This window comes from Orcinus orca, chromosome 3 (assembly GCF_937001465.1).
Source record: "Orcinus orca chromosome 3, mOrcOrc1.1, whole genome shotgun sequence".
Taxonomy (NCBI): Eukaryota; Metazoa; Chordata; class Mammalia; order Artiodactyla; family Delphinidae; genus Orcinus; species Orcinus orca.
This window is the reverse complement of record NC_064561.1, coordinates 150,636,219-150,661,983: the sequence shown is the minus strand read 5'-3', so window position 1 is coordinate 150,661,983 and position 25,765 is coordinate 150,636,219. Positions and strand designations below refer to the sequence as shown.

General features: G+C 39.3%; 1 protein-coding gene and 1 pseudogene across 3 annotated transcripts in view; one reads left to right on the top strand and one right to left on the bottom strand.

The window, feature by feature from the left end:
* OXCT1 (3-oxoacid CoA-transferase 1) overlaps positions 1-25,765 on the bottom strand; it is a 143,429-nt gene that overhangs the window by 76,399 nt on the left and 41,265 nt on the right. The window lies entirely within an intron of this gene.
* On the top strand, positions 9,626-17,540 carry LOC105747802 (peptidyl-prolyl cis-trans isomerase H-like; annotated as a pseudogene).

The following is a 25,765-nucleotide window of genomic DNA, read 5'->3' as shown; positions in this document are numbered from 1 at the left end:
AATATTCTTCTTTTGTCCAGAAATTTTCAAAGCAGACAATAACAGCAATAATGGCTAGAATCTTATAACACCAGGTAATCCCAAATTAGCAAAAAAAAAAAAAGCCTTGGAAGACTAGAAAAATGGAAGAGGGAAGCAATGAGCAATAACAGAAAAAGTTACAAGCTAGATGCAGAGGTGCTCTGGATACTAATTTAACCCAGAAAAATGGGGAAGAGAAAGAGGAAATGTGGAGCAAAAGGGGGGGTCAGCATGCAGGGCATCCCTCCCAAAATATCCAAAGGAGCAAGAAGGTGTACATCTTCTTAAGCTTCATGCTAAGGGGTAATTTGACTATAGTACAAAAATATAGGAGAAAATGGCATGAAAGCTAAAAAGGCCTGGGTCAAATACATAGGGTCTTAGATGTCCGTATAGAAAAGCACAAAGACTGAAAAGATTAGTGGCTATTAATGAATTTTCAACCTTATAAACGATTGTAACTACAATTGCATAGTCATTGAAACCTTGCAGATTGGATCTCATGCTAATGGACATTCTCCAATGTCCAGTGAAAATAAGCTGACAAAAGAACAAGCTATGTCAAGAAAATATGCACATGCCTGGGAAGCCACTGACCTAGGATGAGATGTGGTAAAACATATTTAAAGTGACTTTAAAAGGAGAAAGAATATCACACTAATGGCCATATAATCAGAGTGCTCACCAAACTAAAGAGGTAGATGGCTTATCTTTAACAGAAATGACAAAACTAACTCAGAAACAAGATAGTGATGTAAGATGGTGATATCATGGGAGATGCCAATTATTTGAACATCTTCTGTTCATCATATTCTGCGGATAAATTCTATATTGCCTTCTGACAAGTTCTAGTTTTCAGAATGAAACAGTGAGAGAAACCATGATTCAGGACTTCTAACCAATAAGGATAAACTGCTTGGTAAAGTAGAAATGATGGAAACCCTGAGGGAAAGTAACAATGTAAAACTGGAATTTGTAATAGACCAGGAACTGAATCCCGGGCATACATAGAAATGTATCCTGTTCTTTGAAGGAAAGCAGATTTCGAAAAGTTGAGAGAAAAAAGTAAGGATCAGGATCAAGTGGTCAGAAACTCTAAATGACAGATGGATTCACGAGGGATGTGAGGCTCTCAAAACCCCCATTCTGACAGTATGAAAACGGATCATCTTGACGATGAGAGAATGGTATATACAGAAAGAATATAACAACATGGATAGCCATGTGTTTCCTCATATTTTAAAAGGGCTATCTACAAAACAGAAACAGACTCACAGACATAGAGAACAGACTTCTGGTTGCCAAGAGAGGGGGAGAGGGAGAGGGATGGACTGGGAGTTCGGGGTTAGTACTATAGATGCAAACTATTACATTTAGATGCAAACTATTACAACAAGGTCCTACTGTAAAGCACACGGAACTAGATCCAATCCCCTGGGATAAACCATAATGGAAAAAGAATATAAAAAAAGAATGTATAAATGTGTATAACTGAGTCACTTTGCTGTACAGCAGAAATCAGCACAACATTGTAAATCAACTATACCTCAATTAAAAAAAAAAGAGCTCATACAAAAGAGAGACACACATGACCTAGGACAAATGGACGTCACGTGAAACTTTAACAAGTAGGTCAAAGGGTACAAAACTGTAATGAGATCAGTCCTGTGCAAATACTGAAGATGATGAAAGAATGGTTTCTGGGGTGATTTTGTTGTTGTTGCTGATGGGGAGTTCAGACATGGTCATCATGACTGCTAGAGAGAGAGGACAGAATAAAGCACAGCAGTTCAATTCCCTTTTACTCCTGACTTCATCATCAGGGAGAAGAAAAGGGCAGAAATAATATGGCTAAGGAAGAACTGAATTCCAAGAAGAGATACCTAGATTCTCCAAATTAATTCTAGGCTGTACCCACAAAAATTATATCCCTGGATTCTTAAAGAGCCTGAAAATATGGCCACAGAATTACAGTCAATTAAAAAATGGTACAGATGTCAGCAGATGGAGAGAGGCAAATACACAAATATACTCCTTTTCAAACTGGGGCTTGATTCACACCAGTGTCTTAAAATGGATTATTGGGACTTCGCTGGCGGTCCAGTGGTTAAGACTCTGCACTTCCACTGCAGGGGGCACGGGTCTGATCCCTGGTTGGGGAACTAAGGTCCCACATGCCGTGTGGCGCAGTCACCGCCCCCCGCCAAAAAGGATTATTGAACAAATGGCCTATAAGGTCATAAGCAGAGAAAAGAATACTGCTAGACACCAATACAAGTCTTTCCCCACACCAAACCCTGACAAATGAACTTCATTAACTTGCAGATCCAGCTAGTTCATTGGTGGGCCAAGAGAAAAGCACAGGGTAAGATTTCACAAAGCACCTGACCAACTCCCTCAAGTTAGAGTTTTATAGACATACTGGGAAAATGTGACTTGGTTTCATTCACTTTAAATCAACAAATATTAATTAAGCACCTACTAGATACAACAGAGAAGAAAACAGGGAACCCATTCTGATGTACAGATAGGTAGATAACAGAAGAACCACAGAAGTACTTGATGGCTTGACAAAGTCTTAGAGGTCTCTGATGCTGAGGTTTTTAACTTTGGGGGAAACATGTACTTCTTTTTTTTTTTTTTTTTTTTTGGTGCGCGGGCCTCTCACTGTTGTGGCCTCACCAGTTGCAGAGCACAGGCCCCGGGCGCGCAGGCTCAGCAGCCATGGCTCACGGGCCCAGCTGCTCCGCGGCATGTGGGATCTTCCCGGACCGGGGCACGAACCTGCGTCCCCTGCATTGGCAGGCGGACTCAACCACTGCGCCACCAGGGAAGCCCACATGTACTTCTTTAAGAATCTGATGAAAGCTACAATATCTCCTCACACAAAAATGTTTCCTGACCTGTAAAGTCCCTCTTAAGATGACAGGGGATTTGTCCATAACCATGGCCCATTTCTACCCTCTGGCCTCAGGGAGACCCCAGACTAGAAAAGAACCCCTGTGCTAGTGCTTTGATGTCTTTGGTCCTATCCTGTTCAATGTCTTTATCAAGGCCTTAAATGAAGACAGGGAACACATCCTGAGTTCATTATGGTTAAGGGGCAAGGGTCTGGGTGCCACAGGCAATTCTGAACAGATATATTCCCATCTGTGTCAGAGAAGACAATCTCAGGCTCATGACCTCCAAGTATTTAGCAAAAGTTTGGGTAAAAAAACAATGATTGAGGAGCCCAACCACTCTTTTAATGCTCCAAGAAGAGTATGCTCTTAGAGAAAACCTGTATCTTTATACCGTAGTTATAAAGAGCTCTTTCTTGCAATTAAAACAGTGCCTAAGATAAAATTCTGTCTAGTTTTAATAGCAAGAATAGTTGTACTTCACTTAATCATTAGTTTCCTTTAAATTATAGGTACTATGGTGGGAGGGAGGGATAAATTAGGAGTTTGGGATTAACATATACACACTACTATATATAAAATAGATAACCAACAAGGACCTACTGTATAGCACAGGGAACTCTACTCAGTATACTGTAGTTACCTACATGGGAAAAGAATCTGAAAAAGAATGGATATATGTATATGTACAACTGAATCACTTTGCTATACATCTTAAACTAACACAACACTGTAAATCAACTATACTCCAATATAAAATAAAAATTAAATTAAAAAATTATATGTACTATCAACTATATAAATGAGTAAATTTTTTTAATTTATTTATTTTATTTATTTCTTTTTGGCTGTGTTGGGTCTTTTGCTGGCGCGTGGGCTTCCTCTAGTTGCGGAGAGCGGGGACTACTCTTCACTGCGGTGTGTGGGATTCTCAGTGCAGTGGCTTCTCTTGTTGCAGAGCACAGACCCTAGGTGTGCGGGCTTCAGTAGTTGTGGCGCATGGGCATAGCTGCTCCATGGCATGTGGGATCTTCCTGGACCAGGGCTCAAACCCATGTCCCCTGCACCGGCAGGTGGATTCTTAACCACTGTGCCACCAGGGAAGACCCTAAATGAGTAATTTTTATTTGACATCTTTTGTTTGCCATTACAGTATAATTTTTCATCTAGTCCTAGCTCCATTTTAAAGGCCAACCATTGCTTTTCTTTCTTCGTAGAGCCCTATTTTTTTTTTTAATTTATTTATTTATTTGTTTGTTGTTTTTTGGGGGGGGCTGTGTTGGGTCCTTGTTCTGTGTGCGGACATTTGCTAGTTGCAGCAAGTGGTGTGCGGGCTTCTCATTGTCATGGCTTCTCCTGCTGCAGAGCACGGGCTCTAGAGTGCAGGCTTAGTAGCTGTGGCGCACGGGCTTAGCTGCTCCATGGCAATGTGGGAATCTTCCCGGACCAGGGATCAAACCCGTGTCCCCTGCATTGGCAGGCAGATTCTCACCCACTGCGCCACCAGGGAAGCCCCCTACTTTTAATTGATGTTATCTTGTATATTTTCTGTGTCTTATAAGCTACTTTACATCGTCTCTGGAACAAAATGCATAAAAATTAAACAGTACACTTATCAAATTGGAGAATGACACAAGGCCAGAAAGAATAGTTGATATAATGAAGACAGAAAATGGCCTCTACTGATTAGGAAAATAAAATGAGCCAATTAAGTGAATGAAATTAAGCACGGATCAAAGTTAATATTGTAAAATAATACCTGGCCTAGTAACATTTTCTAGGAAATAAAAGGGTTTAGTTAACCACCAGCAAAAAAAGTATAATGTGACAGAGATACCCAGAGAACAACAAAAGACTCTTCCTTTCTCCACTTGTCCAACCTCAGAGTTGATGATAATCACCTTCCACCTCATGTTCCTCATTACAAAACAAAAGCAGTTCTTCCTCCCTACAATGTCTCATTTAAAAACATGGGATGAGAAGGAAAATGGATGAAGCAGTTTGAACTCATTAGAAGAAAAGCTTTACCTAAAATAACCTAATTTACTAAAACTGTGCCTAGCAGCAAAATAGGACATACGGATTTAAAAAAAGGATTACTCACTTCATGGATTATCCCAATAGTTTATGTAGAATGGAAGAAGTGTTTTTAAACAAATTCAAAAGCAGTTAACGGTATTATTTTCATTTCCACTGACACTAATACGACATGCAGTCTAGTCCATGATGGCATTGTCTTCTCACTTTTTATTTAACCAAAAAATGCCAACCTTCACTAAGTATGTGATTTAATAACATGCAGGCAGTATTATAAATATCCAATTTTATTTGTCCTATCTTTTTCTAAAAGAAAATCTTATTAAGACTGTAGCAAATCCAAAGAAGTAATTAAAATGAGTACATCTACCCAAAGGAATTAAAATACTTCTAACGCATTCATTCAAAGCACGAGCCTTATCTATAATAGTAAGAAAAAAATTACACCATTAACACATAATCCAAGAAAAACAGCAAGACAAGATATAATTAATAGAATTAACTAGGAACATTTTTTAATGAAGAGAGTTATGGAGAAACAAGGAGAGAAAAACGTTTGTGTTGGGTTTTACAGCCACAGAAAAACTGCCTATTAGAGATGCTAAAACTTTAAAAGGTTAGTTTCTAAGACTGTTTCCTTCAGTTGGGGGCTGTTAATCATCCTTGGAGCTTTTTATAATTCAAGAACACAGTACTTAACACACAAACTGCAAAGAAGACTTGGGTTAAACTCTAACATTTCCAGAACACAGATAATAGTTGCTTAACCCAGCAGGGACTGTGACTCGAATTCAGTTTGTGAATGGCTCAATTCCTAAATTTAAAATCGTTTAGCATGTGCCACTTTGAATAAGAGTTTCATTTGTCATTTAATCTTCTAAATGTTCTCAGTATGTTTTCATTTCTAGGAAGCAGTAAGCAAAGTTGAATCCTATTTATTTCATTAAGAAAATTAAAATGCCATGTTCGTTTTCCCTGATTTAGTGTAATAAAGTAGTCATAAGATGCAAAAATAAATAAACATCAAAACAAAATACTTTCTTTCCTCTCTCTGTAGCTCAATTTCTAAAACTAGACCTTTAAGTCCTAAAGACATTCAAACATATTCATCACATTCTCAACTGTGATTTTAGCATTAAGATCAAATGACTCTTCCCTTAGGACAACTGGCAGAGACACACAATCAGTTTTACAGTTGGCATCACTTGTTTTGATACCGAGCAGGACCTGTGGGGCTCCTGGGCACAAAAGTCTTTCAGTGTTCCCCATTTCTTGATTACAGGAAATAGGTTTCAGCCTCCAGGACCTTCCCTGCATTCCAAAAGGCAGGTTCAAACAGTTGACAATTAGGGAAGGGAGGGGATGCAGAGACAAGGGAGGAACAGTCAAGAGAGACAATAATGCAGCCTTGGGGCGGGGTCCTGGTTCCCCATCAAGGGATATCCATAACAGTATTTTTGAGCTGTTTGGCAGATACTAAAACCCCCACTAAAGGGGAGAAATTAATGATATGCTGCTCACAAGCATGTAGACCCCAGACCAGTTGGAACCAGAAGGTTGAGAATGCTGAATCCCACTTACCTCACCACCAACCAATCAGAAGAATGTCCACAAGCTGATCATGCCCTCTTTGAACCATTACTACAAAACTTCTCAATACCCCCCCAGCTGGGGACACATGGTTTGAGGACATCAGCCCACTGTGGCCCCCTTTGCCTGGCAAAGCAATAAAGCTATTCATTTCTACTTTACCCAAAACTCTGTCTCCAAAAGTTAATTTGGTGTCGGGTACAGAGGCCTGATTTGGCTTCAGTTTTCAGTTTTTTCCAACAAATTGAATTTCAGCCTCTAGTCATCACTAGGAAACCAGTCCTAACTCTAAAGTTATCATTCACAGCAATCACTGAAACCTACAGTGGATAAAGCTGATCAAGGTCCCGAATCTAAAATGTCTTCTGAGAATACGTAGCTCATCCCCAAAACTCAACGCCATATTTGAAAAGTTAGGAATGACAATTAAAAGAAGCATGCTGGGGATCGAACCCACGACCTTGGCATCATTAGCAACACGCTCTAACCAACTGAGCTAACATGCTATGCAGCTCAATATCAAAAAAACAAACAACCCAATCCAAAACTGGGCAGAAGACCTAAGTAGACATTTCTCCAAAGAAGATATACAGATTGCCAACAAACACATGAAAGGATGCTCAACATCACTAATCATTAGAGAAATGCATATCAAAACTACAATGAGGTATCACCTCACACCAGTCAGAATGGCCATCATCAAAAAGTTTACAAATAATAAATGCTGGAAAGGGTGTGGAGAAAAGGGAATCCTCCAGCACTGTTGGTGGGAATGTAAATTGAAACAGCCACTATGGAGAACAGTATGGAGGTCCCTTAAAAAACTAAAACTAGAACTACCATACAACCCAGCAATCCCACTACTGGGCATATACCCTGAGAAAACCATAATTCAAAAAGAGACATGGACCACAATGTTCATTGCAGCTCTATTTACAGTAGTCAGGACATGGAAGCAACCTAAGTGTCCATCGACAGACGAATGGATAAAAAAGATGTGGCACATATATACAATGGAATATTACTCAACCATAAAAAGAAATGAAATTGAGTTATTTGCAGTTAGGTGGATGGACCTAGAGTCTGTCATACAGAGTGAAGTAAGTCAGAAAGAGAAAAACAAATACCGTATGCTAACACATATATATGGAATCTAAAAAAAAAAAAAAAGGTCATGAAGAACCTAGGGGCAAGACGGGAATAAAGACGCAGACATAGAGAATGGACTTGAGGATATGGGGAGGGGGAAGGGTAAGCTGGGACGAAGTGAGAGAGTGGCATGGACATATATACACTACCAAGTGTAAAACAGATAGCTAATGGGAAGCAGCCACATAGCACAGGGAGATCAGCTTGGTGCTTTGTGACCACCTAGAGGGCTGGGATAGGGAGGGTGGGACGGGAACGCAGACGGAGGAGATATGGGGATATATGTATAGCTGAATCACTTTGTTATAAAGCAGAAACTAACACACCATTGTAAAGCAACTATACTCCAATAAAGATGTTAAAAAAAAAAGCATACTGATCTTTTAGACAGAATTTACCTTCTTCCATTAAAGAAAAGGTGGCTGTGATTGATAGAAGAGAGCAATTTACGATGTCAGTAGTTTGTAAGAGAAGGATTTTTGTCCGCATGATTCTAATGCCATGTATTTCACTGACTTCTGCTATCCTTAAAAAATGAGATAACAGGGCTTCCCTGGTGGCGCAGTGGTTGAGAGTCCGCCTGCCGATGCAGGGGACACGGGTTCGTGCCCCGGTCCAGGAAGATCCCACATGCCGCGGAGCGTCTGGGCCCGTGAGCCACGGCCGCTGAGCCTGCGCGTCCGGAGCCTGTGCTCCACAATGGGAGAGGCCACAACAGTGAGAGGCCCGCGTACCGCAAAAAAAAAAAAAAAAAAAGATAACAGAGTATGATATAGAGAACTGCATTTGGGGTCAAAAGATGTAGATTCTGGGTTTTAGGTCTAATATCTTCTTGTACTGTGTTCTTATGAGAACCACTTAAGGCCATTTCATCTCTAAAATGTGAAAGTTGAAATTTAAGTGACGTCTAATATTCTTTCTAGCCCTTACATGTTATAAGTCTACATCAGTTGCTGGATGGTCCACAACAAAGACCTCAAAGTACACACATTAACCTACAGTATCTTTCTAATTATTCTGGATTATTGAGCCCTAGATCAATCCCCTTTTACTGGGTGTACTTTGTTAAAGGCAACACATGATTTTAATTCCATGCCACTTAGCATACCTTCAGCACTCCTCTGCACTTGTGTATATGCTATGCCAGTTCTCTCCTGACTAACCAGGCTGTTGCATTTACAAGGCCAGTTTATTTGCCACTAATTTATCATCTTTTGCAAAGCTAGTTAACTACCATATGGCTTGTTCTCCTTTAGTTGAGCAATAAAAGCCTATTGAATCCGACACTATCTATTCCAGCCAGCATTAAAAGGCACACCATGAGTTAGTGATCCCAGAGAAATCAGAGGAACCTAGTCACCCTAATAAGGAAGGGAATTACAGAACACCTGGTGGCAGATTATCAAGCCTCTCAAAGCAAGGCCCAACAAAGACCTCAACCATAAAGCCATCAGGAAGAACCACTGAACATAAGGCATTTTTTACTTTCTTATAGACTACAGCAGGATAATGGCAATCAACTAGAATGAACAGAACATTTCTAAGCCTGCAAAGTGACGCTTATATTTTAACCTTCTGGCTAAGTAACTCAAACATCATTCAATGAGCACCTATTATGTGCCAGGCATCGTGTGCCTGTACTGGGGATACAGAGATGAATAGAACAAGGTCCCACGAGGTTCTTGCTCAGTCGTACTGGAGGAGACAGGCGAACAGCTAACCACAATATAACAAAGTAATAAATGCTACAACAGAGGAAAAGCTTCGGTGAGAAGGCAGAAAATGAGCCACAGAAAGAAGGATGGGGAGGGCATTCCAGGCAGCCAGAATGGCCAGGGCAAAGGCCTGGAGTCAGGGAAGGATGTGTTCTATGGAGGAATGTGGAAAGATGGTACCTGTGAAAGAATTTCGTGTACCTAGGAACAGGAATGGCAGAAAGAAGTGTGAAATGCTTATTTTATGGAACGAGGAACCTAACTTTGGAAGAGCTATCAGAAATGGTAACATCTAACCTGAACAAAAAAGAAATGTGATTTCCTTCATACTTCAAAAATCTCACATGAGAGTCCACCTTAACTGATGCTGCTAGGGCAGTTTCTTTTGATTACGGTGCCTTCTCATCAGAAAGAAATTTTCAACACCTTGGCAATTACATTCTCTCACTTTTACTAATTTTTGGTTGTGCACCTGGCTTTTCTAGGAGCCTGATAAAAGGCCATTGAGAAATTTGAATACATGCTAATTTGGGGAGGCTGACATATGCTAGATGCTCAAGCTACAATAATGATACATGCAAAAATGCATTTAAAAGAGAGACAACCAGTAACACAAAAGGGGTCAATGAGTAATGTTTTTCATTTTTCCTCTCACACATTTCTTATTTAAATCATTTATGTAAGCCATGACTTTAAAATACCTTCTTTTTTTAGCTATACTCTCAAACTAGAAAGATTTGGAAAGTAAAACTTTAAAAAAAAAAAGCAGCTAATTTTTCAAGTGAAACAATCTTGCATAAGCCCTAATTATCGCTTCAGTATTTGTAGGCTAAATCTATATTTGAGGTGGAAAAAATAACATTTTTTGACAAGGTCTCTGGAAGGAGTGAGGAAAGCCACTATTTTAATAGGAATGACTTTAAAATCACAAGCTAAATTCTTATGACCAACATGGAATAAATTGATAAGTAGGTCAAAAATTGTTAGTTAAAATAAAGGTGAAGGCAAAATTAATAAATGGAATTTTTGGCCTTTTTTCCAATAAGACAATTCATAAGAGTTCATCTCCTCAATTTATGTCAGGCATACTGTGCTTTATTATTCAATAATAAATTGAATAATTGAATAATTATTATTATTATTAAATATTATTTATAATTATAAATTTATAATTTTATATAAATTATATATAATAAATTATATATATAAATATATATAAAATTATAAATTTATAAATTTATAAATTTATAAATAATTATTAAAAAAATAAATTGAATAATAAATTGTGAGAGAATATCACAGGTAAAGATTCCAAAACCATTAGATTATGTTAGAAATACCCTCTTACCCTTTCTTCCCTTCTCTTTTTTTTCAACAGGATCTATGTCCTCATTTGCAATGAGGTGATTTTGTGGGAAACCATGACTGTTAGTTTTAGAGAGCTGTCTCAAAACAGTGAATCAACAGAGCACTTGACTCACACCTTATTTTAGGAAGGGGTTCTGGGGGTAAGCTGCCAGCCATGGTTACTTTCTTTCTGAGAGCCTTAGCCATCTTTACTCCCGTAACTCAGAGTTAAGATGCTCCTCCTTATATATTCTACTAGCTATAGCCAATCAAGTTCTTGCCTGGGGACCAGCAGCTGGGGGATCCCTCAGGAAGCTGGGTTCAAATCCAAAAAGCCTAACTCCAGAGCTCACGTGTCAACCACAATCCTGCACATTTTCTTTCTCCCTCTTATATAACTCATCACCAAAGAACACCTGGAAATGAAATACTAGACATTCCCATTCAAATAATGACAGTAATACTTATAACAACACATAAAATCACAAAAAATACAAACAACCAATAAATATTCAACTCCCTTGTCATCAAAGAGATGCAAATCAAAACCAGGACAGGACAAAAACAGGACAGCTTTTTTCACCTAGCAGATTATCCAAAAAAAAAATTAAGTATAATATCCATATTGTCAACAATGGCTGAAAATGATATTTTAAATATCATTATAGAGTTATAATTGAAATTACCTTCCTAGAGAACAATTCAGCAATATTTATCAAAAGCTGATAAAATGTTGAGGCACACACCCCAAAAATCCACTTCTAGGAATTTCATCAAATCATCACACATACACTGAAACAAGGATATTCACTATAGCATTATTAATAATAGCGAGGGAAAAACAACATAAAAGTATAACAATAGAGTTATTAATATAAATTTGAGTATAACTACTAAAATATCCTCTTGGGGAACATTTAGTGACCTCCAAAAACATTCTTAATGTTTTACATAATGAAAAAAGAATATAAAATATGATCCTAATTTTATAAAAGCAAACATATAAGTAACAAACAGGAAGTAAGGAAATCCAACCAAGAGACATCCATTCCATTTCTTCCCTCAAGGCCGTTGGTTCTATGGAAGATGTGTCTCCACACCCCATTTTGGCCCATCCCCACTCAAATGTCCTTAGACCTGTGAGCCAAGACAGAGTGTAAAATACCTGATGTCTTATTCTTCATTTACAATCCACCATATATAAATATCTACAGAAACAAGGCCTTAGCCTTGTTAGAAAGGGCGTCTTTGAGGTTAGAGCCACAAACCATGCAAACAACCATCAGAATCCCATAGCAATTACTATCTTTATCATTAAATTTAGCACCCATTGCTCTATATACAACTTCTAATTTCAGGTTAGTCCTATCTCAGCAACTATATTGTGGGATCATCTAAGATAATCACTGTGTCTCATATAGCAATCCTTATCATTTGTAAACTTAACAGTCACGTTTTAACTATCTTCCCAAGCAACTCTGAAGGGGGTAATTTGTAGATTTCATAAGCTATGAACTTGACCCAGTGTGCAGTTAGAATGGCTTTCTAGCTAATTGTCCATTTTCCACATTTAAGTGAAATATTGTTTTTATCTATACATGGTCACACATGCAGTAACTTCTTGAAAGAATGAAACTTTCATTTCCTTGTGAAAGTCAGAACACAGGACTAATAGTTCTTGGATATTTGGACAAATACAAGAAATCAAATATCAAACTCAACAATGGCTCAGATTCAGTGTGAACAAGTCCACTATATATTCTATATGAAAACAAAAACAGGCAATTTGTTAATCTTCCAAGTGTTCCAACCAGGAGAGCTGGTTAATACCAAAGAATGCAACTGCTGGATTATGTGGCAATAGTATGTTTAGTTTTATTGGAAAGTGCCAAACTGTCTTCGAAAGCAGCTCTACCACTTTACATTTCCACCAAAAAGGAAGGAGAGTTCTTGTTGCCCACATTCTCACCAGCATTTGGTGATGCCAGTGTTTTGGATTTTAGTCATTCTAATAGGTGTGTAGTGCTATCGAATTGTTTTAATTTGAAATTCTCTAAAGACATATGATGTTGATCATTTTTTCATCTGCTTATTTGCCATATGTATATTGCCTTTGGTGAGGTGTCTGTACAGATGTCTTGACCATGGATTGTGCTTTTGGTGTTGTATTTAAAAAGGCATTGCCAAACCCAACCAAGTTCACCTGGATTTTCTCTTATCTTTTAGAAGTTGTTTTTTTTTTTTTTTTGCTGTACGCGGGCCTCTCACTGTTGTGGCCTCTCCTGTTGCGGAGCACAGGCTCCGGACGCGCAGGCTCAGCGGCCATGGCTCATGGGCCTAGCCGCTCCACGGCACGTGGGATCTTCCCGGACCAGGGCACAAACCCACGTCCCCTGCATCGGCAGGCGGACTCTCAACCACTGCGCCACTAGGGAAGTCCCTAGAAGTTTTATAGTTTTGCATTTCACATTTAAGTCTATGGTCCATTTTGAGTTAATTTTTGTCAGTTATTTTAATAAAGGAAATTTAAATAAGGAATTAGAGAACTAAAAATGCAAAAAAGAAGCACTGAGGTGACACAGATACAGTAACTGCAAGAGCAGCAAAAGAAAGTGGTTGAACTGATGCTTAGGAAAGGGGCTGCACAGAGCTGGGACCCAAACTGCTGTGAAGATGGCATGGGGCAGCTGGTGCTGGTATCTCAGAAGGTCATAATGAGTGTGAAAAAAAAAAAAAGAACCACTGTCACTGCATGCACTTTAAGGATTCTTATGTCTTTGTTAAGAATTGGTCCTTTTATCATCATGGAATGTCTTTCTTTATCTCTGGTATTTTCCTTGCTCTGAAGTCAGTTTTGCTATGATAGCAGATCTTAAATGTTCTCACCATAAAAAGGAAATGGTAATTATGTGAGGAGCTGGAGATGTTAGCTAACACTATAGTGGTAATCATTTCATAATATGTAAGTGTATCAAGTCAACATGTTGTACACCTTAAACTTATACAATGCTATATATGTCAATTATATATATCAATAAACCTGCAAAAAATATATATAAAAGCAGGTTTCTTATAGACAACATATAGCTGGGTCTCATTTAATCCCATCTGAGAGTCTCTGTCTTTTAACTGGTATATCTTAGACCATTAATATTTAAAGTGACCATTGATATAGTTGGATTAACATCTACCATAGTTGTTACATTTTCTATTTGTTGTCCTTGTTTCTTTTTTGTCTTATCTTTTTCTGCCTTCTGGTTTGTTTGTTTTTTTAATATTTATTTATTTATTTGGCTGCGCCAGGTCTTAGTTGTAGCACGCAGGATCTTCATTGACGTCTGCAGGATCTTCAGTTGCGGCATGCAGGATCTTTTTATTATTTTAATTGCAACATGCGGGATCTTTAGTTGTGGCATACAGGCTCTTAGTTGTGCCATGAGGGATCTAGTTCCCTGACCAGGGATCAAACCAGGGCCCCCTGCATTGGGAGCGTGGAGTCTTAACTGCTGGACCACCAGGGAAGTCCCTCCTTCTCTGGTTTTAACTAAGCTTTTTATATGATTCCATTTTTTTCTCCTCTCCTAGCATGTTCATTACAACCAGCCCTCTGTATCCATGAGTTTCACATCAGCAAATTCAGGTTGAATGTGTGGATGTGAAACCCATGGATACAGCTGACTGTATACCTCTCTTTTTACCCTTTTTAGTGGTTATGCTTGAGTTGGCAATATACATTTACAACTAATCCAAGGCTTCTTTCAGATAACACTATACCACCTTACAGGTAGTGCAAGTACCCTATGACAGAGTACTCTTATCTCTCTCTCCTGTCCTTTAAAGCATTGCTATCATTCATTTCATTCATCCATAAGCTATAATTATGAAATACATTAAAACTATTATTGTGAACAAATTGTTGTCTGTTGATTTTCAGTTTGTTCACTTTCTTATTGTGAGAACAGGAGTGGTGACTACTAAGCTACTTAGTTGCCAGAACAGAAACTGGAAGTTCCTATTTTTTAAGTAGATAATCATTAGCAGTATTTATTATACAGAATCCTAAAATTTCTATCTTGGTTTCAAACTACTGTATAGTATCATCTACATCATTTTTAACTGGGGGGAACCATTCTACCTTCTCAAGTGTGAAGGCTCTCATTTCACAGCTTTCAGGAGATTATCCGATTTTATAAGTTTTAAGAGGTTAACATTTCTGAATGATTTTTAATTTTGTGTTTATGGAAGTATTAACATTGTGCCTGAGGTACACTTGGCTGAAAAATTCAATTAGCTAAAGGTCTAAGTCCCTGCCCTTAAAGAGGTAATAAATTATATTTTAAATGTTAACACTACAAAGTATAAAACAAAATACATCTATCATTCTTCACTTGTACTTAAGAACATGGCTTTGGAGGCAGAAAGAAATGTTTTTAGATCTTAACTCTCCCTTATTAGCTTTATCATAAAGCCTCTCCTTATCCTCATTTCCTTCCTCTATAGAATAAGGATAATAAAACCTACCACACTGGGTTATTATAACAGATGATTTTATGTGCTTTGCACGTAAGTTCACGGTATAAATAGTACTTGCTGCTGCTGCTGTTGTTTTTGTTGCTTTTATCATCATTAGGCTATATCTCCTTTATCTGCTATTGCCACAGTTGAAAACATTTCAATTATGGAGTCTACTCCACTTTGTGTAGGCATGCCCTAGCTGTATCTATTCTATTTGGACCATTTTACTGCCCCTCCTATTTTCTGGGAATGAATTTTATGAAGAAAAATTTTCCATTCTATTTTGTTCTCTCCTTATAAAATCTAGTCCTCATTAATCCACATATAAAATGCTACTTTGTACATTTAAAAATATGAACCACGGGCTTCCCTGGTGGCGCAGTGGTTGAGAGTCCGCCTGCCGATGCAGGGGACACGGGTTCGTCCCCCGGTCCGGGAAGATCCCACATGCCGCGGAGCGGCTAGGCCCATGAGCCATGGCCGCTGAGCCTGCGTGTCCGGAGCCTGTGCTCCGCAACGGGAGAGGCCACAACAGTGAGAGGCCCGCGTACCGCAAAAAAAAAAAGGACCAACAAAAAGGAAAAGTAAGTGAAAACTTTTTGGGTGCAAACATAATGCCAAAAGCATTGGGGAAATATATCTATAAATAAAACAGCAGCTAAACTACTTTTTATAGCAGGAATTGGTTTATGGAACTGGCTTTAAAATACCATTTAATACTTCCTTTCTTTCTAAAGGTCTAATTCCACTTCTGAGATGCCAATTCTCAAAATGAATGAGCTTTGTAAATTCCTCAAATTGAGAGAAATTTAAATTATACCAAAACTTTCAAACTCAACAGCCTTAATCCTGTAGCTTTTTGTAGGTAACCTGTATTTGTCTGAGTTTCGTAATATTGAATTTTTCTTCCCTGAGTTTTGTCTATGCCAGCAAACGTTTTCCAAAATTTAAAAAGAAATTCTAAACTGAAAAGAACTTTTTCAGAATGCAAGGAAAAACTTGTATCCTTTCCCGTAATTATTAAGGAAACTAAAATAGCTTCTTTAAATTAATAACCCAGCTCCTTTTCACAGCAAGCACAGAAGAGATACTAAGTTCTTCAGATTCCTGTTTAACTTCTCTCCCATGGGATTTGGATTTAAAATTCTCTTCAAAGAAATTGAATGTGGGCTTAGTTATTCAGTGACAGAAATTAACATTACATTTCAGATGCCAAATCGGAGAGAAGGCGACCTATACTCCTGGACATGAGTGGTCTTGGTTTCTTCACGGAATGAAGAACAGAAGAGAAAACCATTACAGGAGTGCCTCCTTATCCACACGGGATACATTCCAAGACCCCCAGTTGATACCTGAAACTGTGGATAGCACCAAACCCTATATATACTGTTTTTTCCTATACAGACAAACCTAGGATAAAATTTAACTTTTAAATTAGGCATGATAAGGACTCCCCTGGTGGTCCAGTGGGTAATACTCCACACTCCCAATGCAGGGGGCCCGGGTTCAATCCCTGGTCCGGGAACTAGATCCTGCATGCATGCCACAACTAACAGTCTGCAGGCCGCAACTAAAAGATCACACACCACAACTAAGACCCAGAGCAGCCAAAATAAATAAATAAATAAATTTAAAAAAAAATTAGGCACTGGCTTGTGGAAGGACTGGGTAGAACACAAGGGAAGTTGGCTGCATGAAGATGGAGCTCTTTGCAGACGCAGCACCTAAGATGGCTGAGAATTTTAGGCAGTTCTGCACTGGACAATTCAGAAAAGATGGGGTTCCAACAGGATACAAAGGGAACAGCTTCCACAGGGTCATAAAAGATTTCATGATTCAGGGTGGAGATTTTGTTAATGGAGATGGTACTGGAGTCACTAGTATCTACTGGGGGGGCTGTTTGCAGATGAAAACTTTAAGCTTAGACACTCAGCTCCAGGCCTGCTTTTCGTGGCAAACAGTAGTCCCAGAACAAATGGCGGCCAGTTTTTCATCACCTGCTCTAAATGTGATTGGCTGATGGGAAGCACGTGGTGTTTGGAAAAATCATTGATGGACTTCTGGTGATGAGAAAGATTGAGAATGTTCCCACAGGCCCCAACAATAAGCCCAAGCTGCCTGTGGTGATCTCACAGTGTGGAGAGATGTAGTCCAGAGGAAGACTGAATCAGGCCTTCCCTTGCTCGGGGTGATGCTCCTGAGTAAGATAATCTGGACTGGCCCCTATGTTTGCTTCCCTGCCTGCTGCTGCCCCATTTGATCAAGAGACCTCACAGATTCAGAAGCCAAGATTTTGTGTTTAAGTGTTCAACTGTAAATAAAGTTGTTCATTAAAAAAAAAAAAAATTAGGCATGGGACTTCCCTGGTGATGCAGTGGTTAAGAATCTGCCTGCCAATGAAGGGGACACAGGTTCAATCCCTGATCCGGGAAGATCCCACATGCCGTGGAGCAACTAAGCCCATGGGCCACAACTACTGAAGCCCGTGTGCCCTAGAGCCCACGCACCGCAACTACTGAGCCCACGTGCCGCAACTACTGAAGCCTACGTGCTCTAGTGCCCACATGCTGCAACTACTGAGGCTGTGTGCTGCAACTACTGAAGCCCAAGTGCTGCAACTACTGAAGCCCATGCGCCTAGAGCCTGTGCTCCACAACAAGAGAAGCCACCGTAATGAGAAGCCCGCTCATTGCAACCAAGAGTAGCCCCCACTCGCCGCAACTAGAGAAAGCCCGCACGCAGCAACAAAGACCCAACGCAGCCAAAAAAAAAAATTAGGCACGATAAGAGATTAACAACAGGGCTTCCCTGGTAGCGCAGTGGTTGAGAGTCTGCCTGCCGGTGCAGGGGACACGGGTTCGAGCCCTCGTCTGGGAGTATCCCACATGCTGCGGAGCAACTGGGCCCGTGCGCCACACAACTACTGAGCCTGCACGTCTGGAGCTTGTGCTCTGCAAAAAGAGAGGCTGTGACAGTGAGAGGGCCGCGCACCGCGATGAAGAGTGGACCCCGCTCGCCGCAACTAGAGAAAGCCCTCACACAGAAACGAAGACCCAACACAGCCAATCAATCAATAAATAGAAATGCTGTAGAATTATTTTAAAACAAGAGATTAACAACAATAACTAATAATAAAATAGGACAATTACAACAATATACTATAATAGAAGTTATGTGAATGCGGTCTTGCTCTCTCTCAAATTACATTACTATCCTGTGCTCTCCCTTCTTCTTCTTGTGACCATGCGAAATGATAAAATGCCTGTGTGACGAGATGAAGTGAGGTGAATGATATAGGCACTGTGACGTAATGTTAGACTACTACTGACTTTCTGACGATGTATCAGAAGGAAGATCATCTGCTCCATGTCATCCTGGATCATCAAGCCATGTTGATGGCTGGGTGTCAGGAGCAGATGTTGACGGCTGGGGATCCCAGGCGGGACAGAATTGGAGCGGGTGAGATTTCATCCACTACTCCGAACAACATGTAATTTAAAACCTATCAATTGTTTATTTCTGGAATTTTCCATTTAATATTTTTGAACCACAGTTCACTACAAGTAACTGAAGCTGTGAAAAGTGAAACCCTAGAAAAGGAGGGACTACTGTACTTTCTAACAATTAAGTCATCCTTGGTTTCTAATCTTTCATTATTTCTCCCAAATTAACCGTTTGTTTCAAACCATTTCATCTAAAAACAAACTAAATAAAACATACCTTTTCCTGAGTCTGTGAAAATTCAAAGGCAAAGCTTTCATAAGGAAGCAGTGAAAACACACCTGCAGACTAATTTATTTATATGTAACAGTGTGCTGCATCCTAAAGAAACAAGGGTCTATTTCTTGACCCTTAGTCTCTCTGACGTTTGCAGGTAGTGGTGTGCACTTAGTTGAACATGAAGCATGAATGAATATCTGAGGCCCTCTTTATTCATTTCATTTCTCTTACGCCCCCTAAAACAATTAATGTTACTTTCAATGAAAAGAATTCAAGGTGGATATTCAGTACAAGCATGTTTCATCAGGGAACAAAGGTTAGTTTTCATCCCAAACCAGAATATCTGAATCTTTTGCGCCAAAGTACAAAAAGAGATAAATAGGTCATTGGCTAATCCTCCATTTAAAATATGACAGCAGAGAGTGGCCATCAATTTTTGACTGCATGCAACTTATAAATCTGTCATTTCATAAGCTAATGAAATGACAGATTTATAAGAACCTTCCTTTCTATAAGGGGTCCATAATGCTCACCTTAAAAGTCATCACTGCATTTGCTCAATGTAAGGCATCAACATATTTAGGTCGATTTTGATGAGCTTTAAATATTAGGTAATTTATTGCCGATTAAAGCTAACAATATATTTAAAAAACAATCTAGATTAGTTTTTTGATAATGTCCTGAGATTTTAGAAGTCGGTGGTATTATGGAGTTTTAATTCCCCTACATCTCAAGAACTCTGGATGACAGGAAAAGGATAGGGAGGGTGTGCCTTGCCAGCTGCAACCCACGGGGTGGTCCTATAGTCACTGTCACTGGGCCAGTGAGGACAGTCATCTGAGGTTCATTAATCAAAGCAGCAGGAGGGATCAAGGTAAGAACATAGCACTTCAGAGCTTTAGAAAACACATCCAAATGACCTAACCCACTGACGCTCAAAAGAGACCCGTGAAATAGGCAAATACACAGGAGATGCTTATAGAGAAGCTGGGATTCTAAAGTACTTATTTGTCCAAGGTCACAATGCCAGTGGGAGGCAAAGATGTGATTGGTTTTCTTTTTCTATTTCTTTTTTTATTTTGTTTCATTTTTTAACATCTTTATTGGAGTATAATTGCTTTACAATGTTGTATTAGTTGCTGCTGTATAACAAAGGGAATAAGCTATATGTATACATATATCCCCATATCTCCTCCCTCTTATGTCTCCTTCCCACCCTCCCTATCCCACCCCTCTAGGTGGTCACAAGGCACCAATCTGATCTCCCTGTGCTATGCACCTGCTTCCCACTAGCTATCTATTTTACATTTGGTAGTGTATATATGTCCATGCCACTCTCTCACTTAGTCTCAGCTTACCCTTCCCCCTCCCTGTGTCCTCAAGTCCATTCTCTGCATCTGTGTCTTTATTCCTATCCTGCCCCTAGGTTCTTCAGAACCTTTCATTTTTTTTTTTTAGATTCCATATATATGCGTTAGCATATGGTATTTGTTTTTCTCTTTCTGACTTACTTCACCCTGTATGACAGACTCTAGGTCCATCCACCTCACTACAAATAACTCAATTTCATTTCTTTTTATGGCTGAGTAATATTCCATTGTATATATGTGCCACATCTTCTTTATCCATTCATCTGTTGATGGACACTTAGGTTGCTTCCATGTCCTGGCTATTGTAAATAAAGATGTGATTCTTAATCTCAGATACTGTTCACAAAAATAAAGAAAAAGAAAGAAAGAAAGAAAGAAATATACTGAGACTCCTAGAGCTTAGTCCCAGGACTTTTTCGCTAAGTGTTCTTTTCTATTCCATGACTCTACTTATCAAATATATGTGGATTATTCCCAATTGTATAACTCCCTTCTAGACCTCTCCTCTGAGCACAACACATACATGTCCATCTTCACCTACATCACCACTTGAATGCCTAAAAAAGCCAATCAATCCTACCAGGGCTCTTGTTACTCCTCCTTCCAAAAGCTGTTCCCAGGCTTCCTCAGCTTGGTAGGTGTCACACCATTGCTCAAGTCAGGTGGGAATCATTTTACTCTCTGCCTTTCCTCTACCCCAGCATTCCACATCCAAGGCATCGGCAAGTCTGATAAGATTCCTCTTCCAAGATACTGTATATCTCAATTCCACCACCTCTCCCCACTTCCGCTCCACCACTCAAGTCCAAGCCACCATCACCTCTTGCCTGGACCACTGCAATAGTCTCCTCATCGGCTACCCTGTCTCCCTTCACAACTCCATAAAAATCCATTCTATGTACAACACCTAAAATCATGACCCTTTCCATTTGCACTTAAAATAAGGTGAAAGCTCCTATGAAAGTCCACTTAGCTATGCCAACATTTTCAGAAATGTTCAGTGTCTCAGAAATAAAGCCTCAGTATTGTCATGGCAGGACAGTGGCAGAGGAAACATGGAAAGTCAGGACTTAAACCAAGTCTTTCAAATGTCCTTTTCATTAAGCCGTTCAACTTCCCAATGATCTATTCCCAGAAACTGATCTGTCTCTCAGTTTTCTCATTTGTAATATTATAAGAAAACTGCTTCTCCTCCTACCTCACCTGGTGATTAAGAGGATTAAATGAGATAATATATGTAAAAGCACTTTGAAAACATAAAGCATTACAAATATAAAGTAATATAAAACGCCTACTAATACAGAAATGGTGCTCAAGCATGGGGTTTTCTGGGCCTTTGCTTACAAGAAAGAGGAGTTAAGTGAGTCTAGCTAAAATAATTGACTTTTGGGAATTCTCTGGTGGTCCAGTGGTTAGGACTTGATACTCTCACTGCCAGGGCCCCAGGTGCGATCCCTGGTCGGGGAACTATAATAAAATCCCATAAGCCGCACAGCACAGCAAAAATAAATAAGTAAAAAATTGACTTTTATCTCTCATCACTAGAATACAGTTTGGCTGGTTGGAGCCCTTTCTATTGCTTAAGAAGACTAATGCCAGATAAAAAAACACATGGCTGCCCTGGTTAACTTCCTGATTTCAGGCTTTACCTTACCAATAAATAAGAAATAGCCAGATAACTCTTAGAAACACATTTTTGACTAAAAAGAAAATAGGAAGCTAAAAGCCCTGGTTTGGAAGGCTGAGAAAATGAGCCTCACTTTGCCCAAAGTCTGTCCACAATTCTTCTCCTGCCCTCTCTCCAGGATGTGGGGGGCACAGCTCCAGAGGAGATGAAAACCCAGGGCTGCAGGGCCCTTCCAAAACCCAGGGACACAGGATGACTCCAGCTCTGGACCACTTCCGTAGCTCCTGGAAATTCTTCCAGACAGCAGGAGCTGCAGCTGAGTGCCAGACCCAGGTCAAGTTGGAGAAGTCCTCACCCCATCACCCCAGGATACAGACATTGTAAGTAAGAAACTGGCCTCAAGTATGACATAAAGTCTAATGGGCAGGAAAAAGCAAAATGCTTCTAATAAAGTGAGTCTATCACTATACAATTTTATTAAAGTCAGATTTATTGACAAAGGCATTGAGTTAGTAAAGAAATTGTAAAAACTGTGGCAAGATAAGCAAGATAAACAAGTTGCTACATGTAATCTTCCTTTCTTCGTGGTTGCCCCCAAAACAGACCCACCAAACTGCATAATCATGTCACTACTTCTTCACAAATTCATATTATTCAATTTAATTTTTTCATTGCTTCTCTTCAAACCAGTTATCATTATTTTATTTCAGTTCTACTTAAGTTCACTGGTCCTTTAAAAAATAATACTTAGTGACATTTAATATATTCAGACTATAGAAATGGAAACTATGCCATAAATCAAGGGTCTGCAAGTTTTTATCTGCAAAGGGCCAGATAATATTTCAGGCTTTATAGGCTCCACACTGTCTCTGTCACATATTGCTTTTTTTTTTTTTTTTAAACAACCTTTAAAAATATAAAAATTTCTTAGACAATACAAAAACAGGCCACGGGCTATAGTTTATCAACCTTTGTTGTAAGTAATAATTGTGAACTAACAGCATATAGAACATATATAGTATACACAATATGAATCAGCCTTTCACTTAAAACAAATCACACTGGTTCAACAGGCTTCCTTTTCCTAAAGCAGGTTCTAAAACTAGGAATGCTCTATATTAGAGAAGGATGAGGTATGTGTCCTATTTTTAAGAAAGAAAAATTCTGCCCAGATATTTTTTTCTCCCTTCTTTGGTGGTCAAGGATAAAAGATGTTCACTAAGAACTAATGAAGAATCACTTAGAATGTACATATTTACAATGAAATTCAAAAGCCTAGGCTAATACTGTACAGACTGATAAAACACAAATTTGTGAAACCTCAGAAATTACAGACACAAAGCCGAAAAGCCAAAAGTAGCTAGAATAAAATTCACCAATCCATCAAATAAGGAGGATGTATTATTAAAATGACTTTCTTTTAGGATCTCTGCACTAACAATAAAAAATAGCAACAAAATTCTGGAAGGGTAATGGCATACAAATGACTTGCTGCGGTTGGTATTGCTACCCCACAAGGCAATGAAGTCCACTGTAGCTGAGATAAAGGAACTCTTACAGAGTTGCTGCACTGTTACCAAGCAACAAGAAATAAAATGTCAGGATTAGCACTTGATTTAATTTTTACCATCAACAAACCATACTTCTATTCTGCTATTCTTCTGGATGTAAATGGTCATTAGGCTAAGAATTATTAATCTATAAGAGTACACACACAAAAAAAATATGCAGTGAAGTTAATACCTGGCACTCCCCAAGTTCATGTTTTTTATATTTACTGCTTCCTTGGTAGAAACAGCAAATAATAACAGAATAGTGACTCTATTACTGAGAAGGTTATTTTGTCAAAATATTCAACTAAATCTTCACTAAATACATCTTCATTAGCATTGAAATATTCTCAAATCAGTGTTGCATTTTACGAAAATTCAAGGAAATGAATGAATTGTCTTTAAATACTTTAATACTTCAAAATAAGTAGAGTCAATCACTTCATTTAGTTTAGTTGTGTAAGGATATTATCATCTGTCAAAGCAATGTACATCTGGCTGAATTTGTAGCATAAATTTATAGATATCTCTTTCAGAGTGGTATAGCAATCACTTTTTAAAAAATGAAATCTAAAAGCATTAATAAAATCCTATAACTGAGAAACTAAAAAAGAAAAAAATGTAAATTAAGGATATTATATAATTTAACAGACTTAAAAATCAATCACTGTAAATGACATCCATAGCTCACCACATCATCCCCAAAGTTAACACTTGGGAAGGTGACCGTATTATGCGTTAGGATCATGAGGTCCCAGGGTTCATGGGGAGTTGGTGGGAAGAGGGTGTTCCTTCTTTTTGTATTGTATCAAATAGCTCTTTTACCTGCCTGTGTTTTTAAAGAACTTGTGTTGAGTGTTCAACTCAGCTGGCCTGTGTGAATGAAGTAAAGAGGATTAGGATTAAACAGGTTCTTGCTGTCCTTATCTTCTCACTAAGGAAGAGAAGTAGAGAGCATTACCAGGTATATACTAAAGTGCAGTGAAGGGCATTTACTATATTATGCTTCACACAGTGAATGTCAAATTTGACATTTCAGCCAAGTTCATAAATATCATGTCTCCAAGTCAATCAGCAATTTGTGCGTGGGCATAAATTCCATACAGGCATGGAGCAGTGGTCGCCTGTGTATGCATGTGTGTGCTTGACATTGCATCTGTCTAATGAAGTTTCTCAACATGGTTACATGTGTTTCTCTTGGGTGGATGGAACCTTTAGGTTTTTTCCTGTTCAGACCTATTTCTTTTTTCTTTTTACCATCTCTTGGAAAAATTATGAGTTTCTCTGTAATATCAAAAGGCATTAGCAATCTTAGGATTAAGAATAAAAGAAACTTAAGAGGAAAGGAATTATGTTTATCCCGTGCGCAGTTTCATTTTTCCTGAAGCAGGACGGAAGATAACCAGTCTCTAAAACATCGATACACGAATTGGGCCTGCTTGGTGGAGATTAAATGTTCACAGGATCCACTGAAGTGATTAGGTCGAATGGTTAAAATCCACTGTATTCCCACATCCTAGTGTAAAGTGAACTAACCACCAGTTTGACTTCTTCTGCAAAGGTAATTCATGAGGTGTTGTCAACACAAAGTTCTCCAAACAGGGCCAGAGAGTCACAAAAGTCAGGAGGCTCCAATCTCAAATTCACATTCTCCATTCATCTCAGAGTTTTAAAGTCAGATTTGGGCCTAGTCATCTTGCGAACTATTACAAATGAACTAAAAACAGAAATCACACTTCACACAGCCTAGGAAGAAGATACTGCCATGATTCTCAAGACAGCTACCCTCATATAAGAGTCCTCGGCCCACCACCTCAGACGGAAGAAAGGGGAGTGTGTCATCCCCAGTTGCCAGGTCCACCAGGGAGGCTCCACTGCTCCTCTTTCCACCGCCCAGCTTCCTCACCTCCCGGAGGCCTCTGCTCAACTGTCATCTCAGTGGGGCCTTCTGTTACTGACCAACCCCTTCAAACTTCCACTTTGGGGAACTCCCTGGCGGTCCAGGGGTTAGGGCTCCACAGTCCCACTGCCGAGGGCCCGGGTTCAATCCCTGGTCAGGGAACTAAGACCCCACAAGCCATGCAGTACGGACAAAAAAAAAAGACAGGGGTGCTTCCCTGGTGGCGCAGTGGTTGAGAGTCCGCCTGCCGATGCAGGGGACATGGGTTCGTGCCCCGGTCTGGGAAGATCACACATGCTGTGGAGCGGCTGGGCCCGTGAGCCA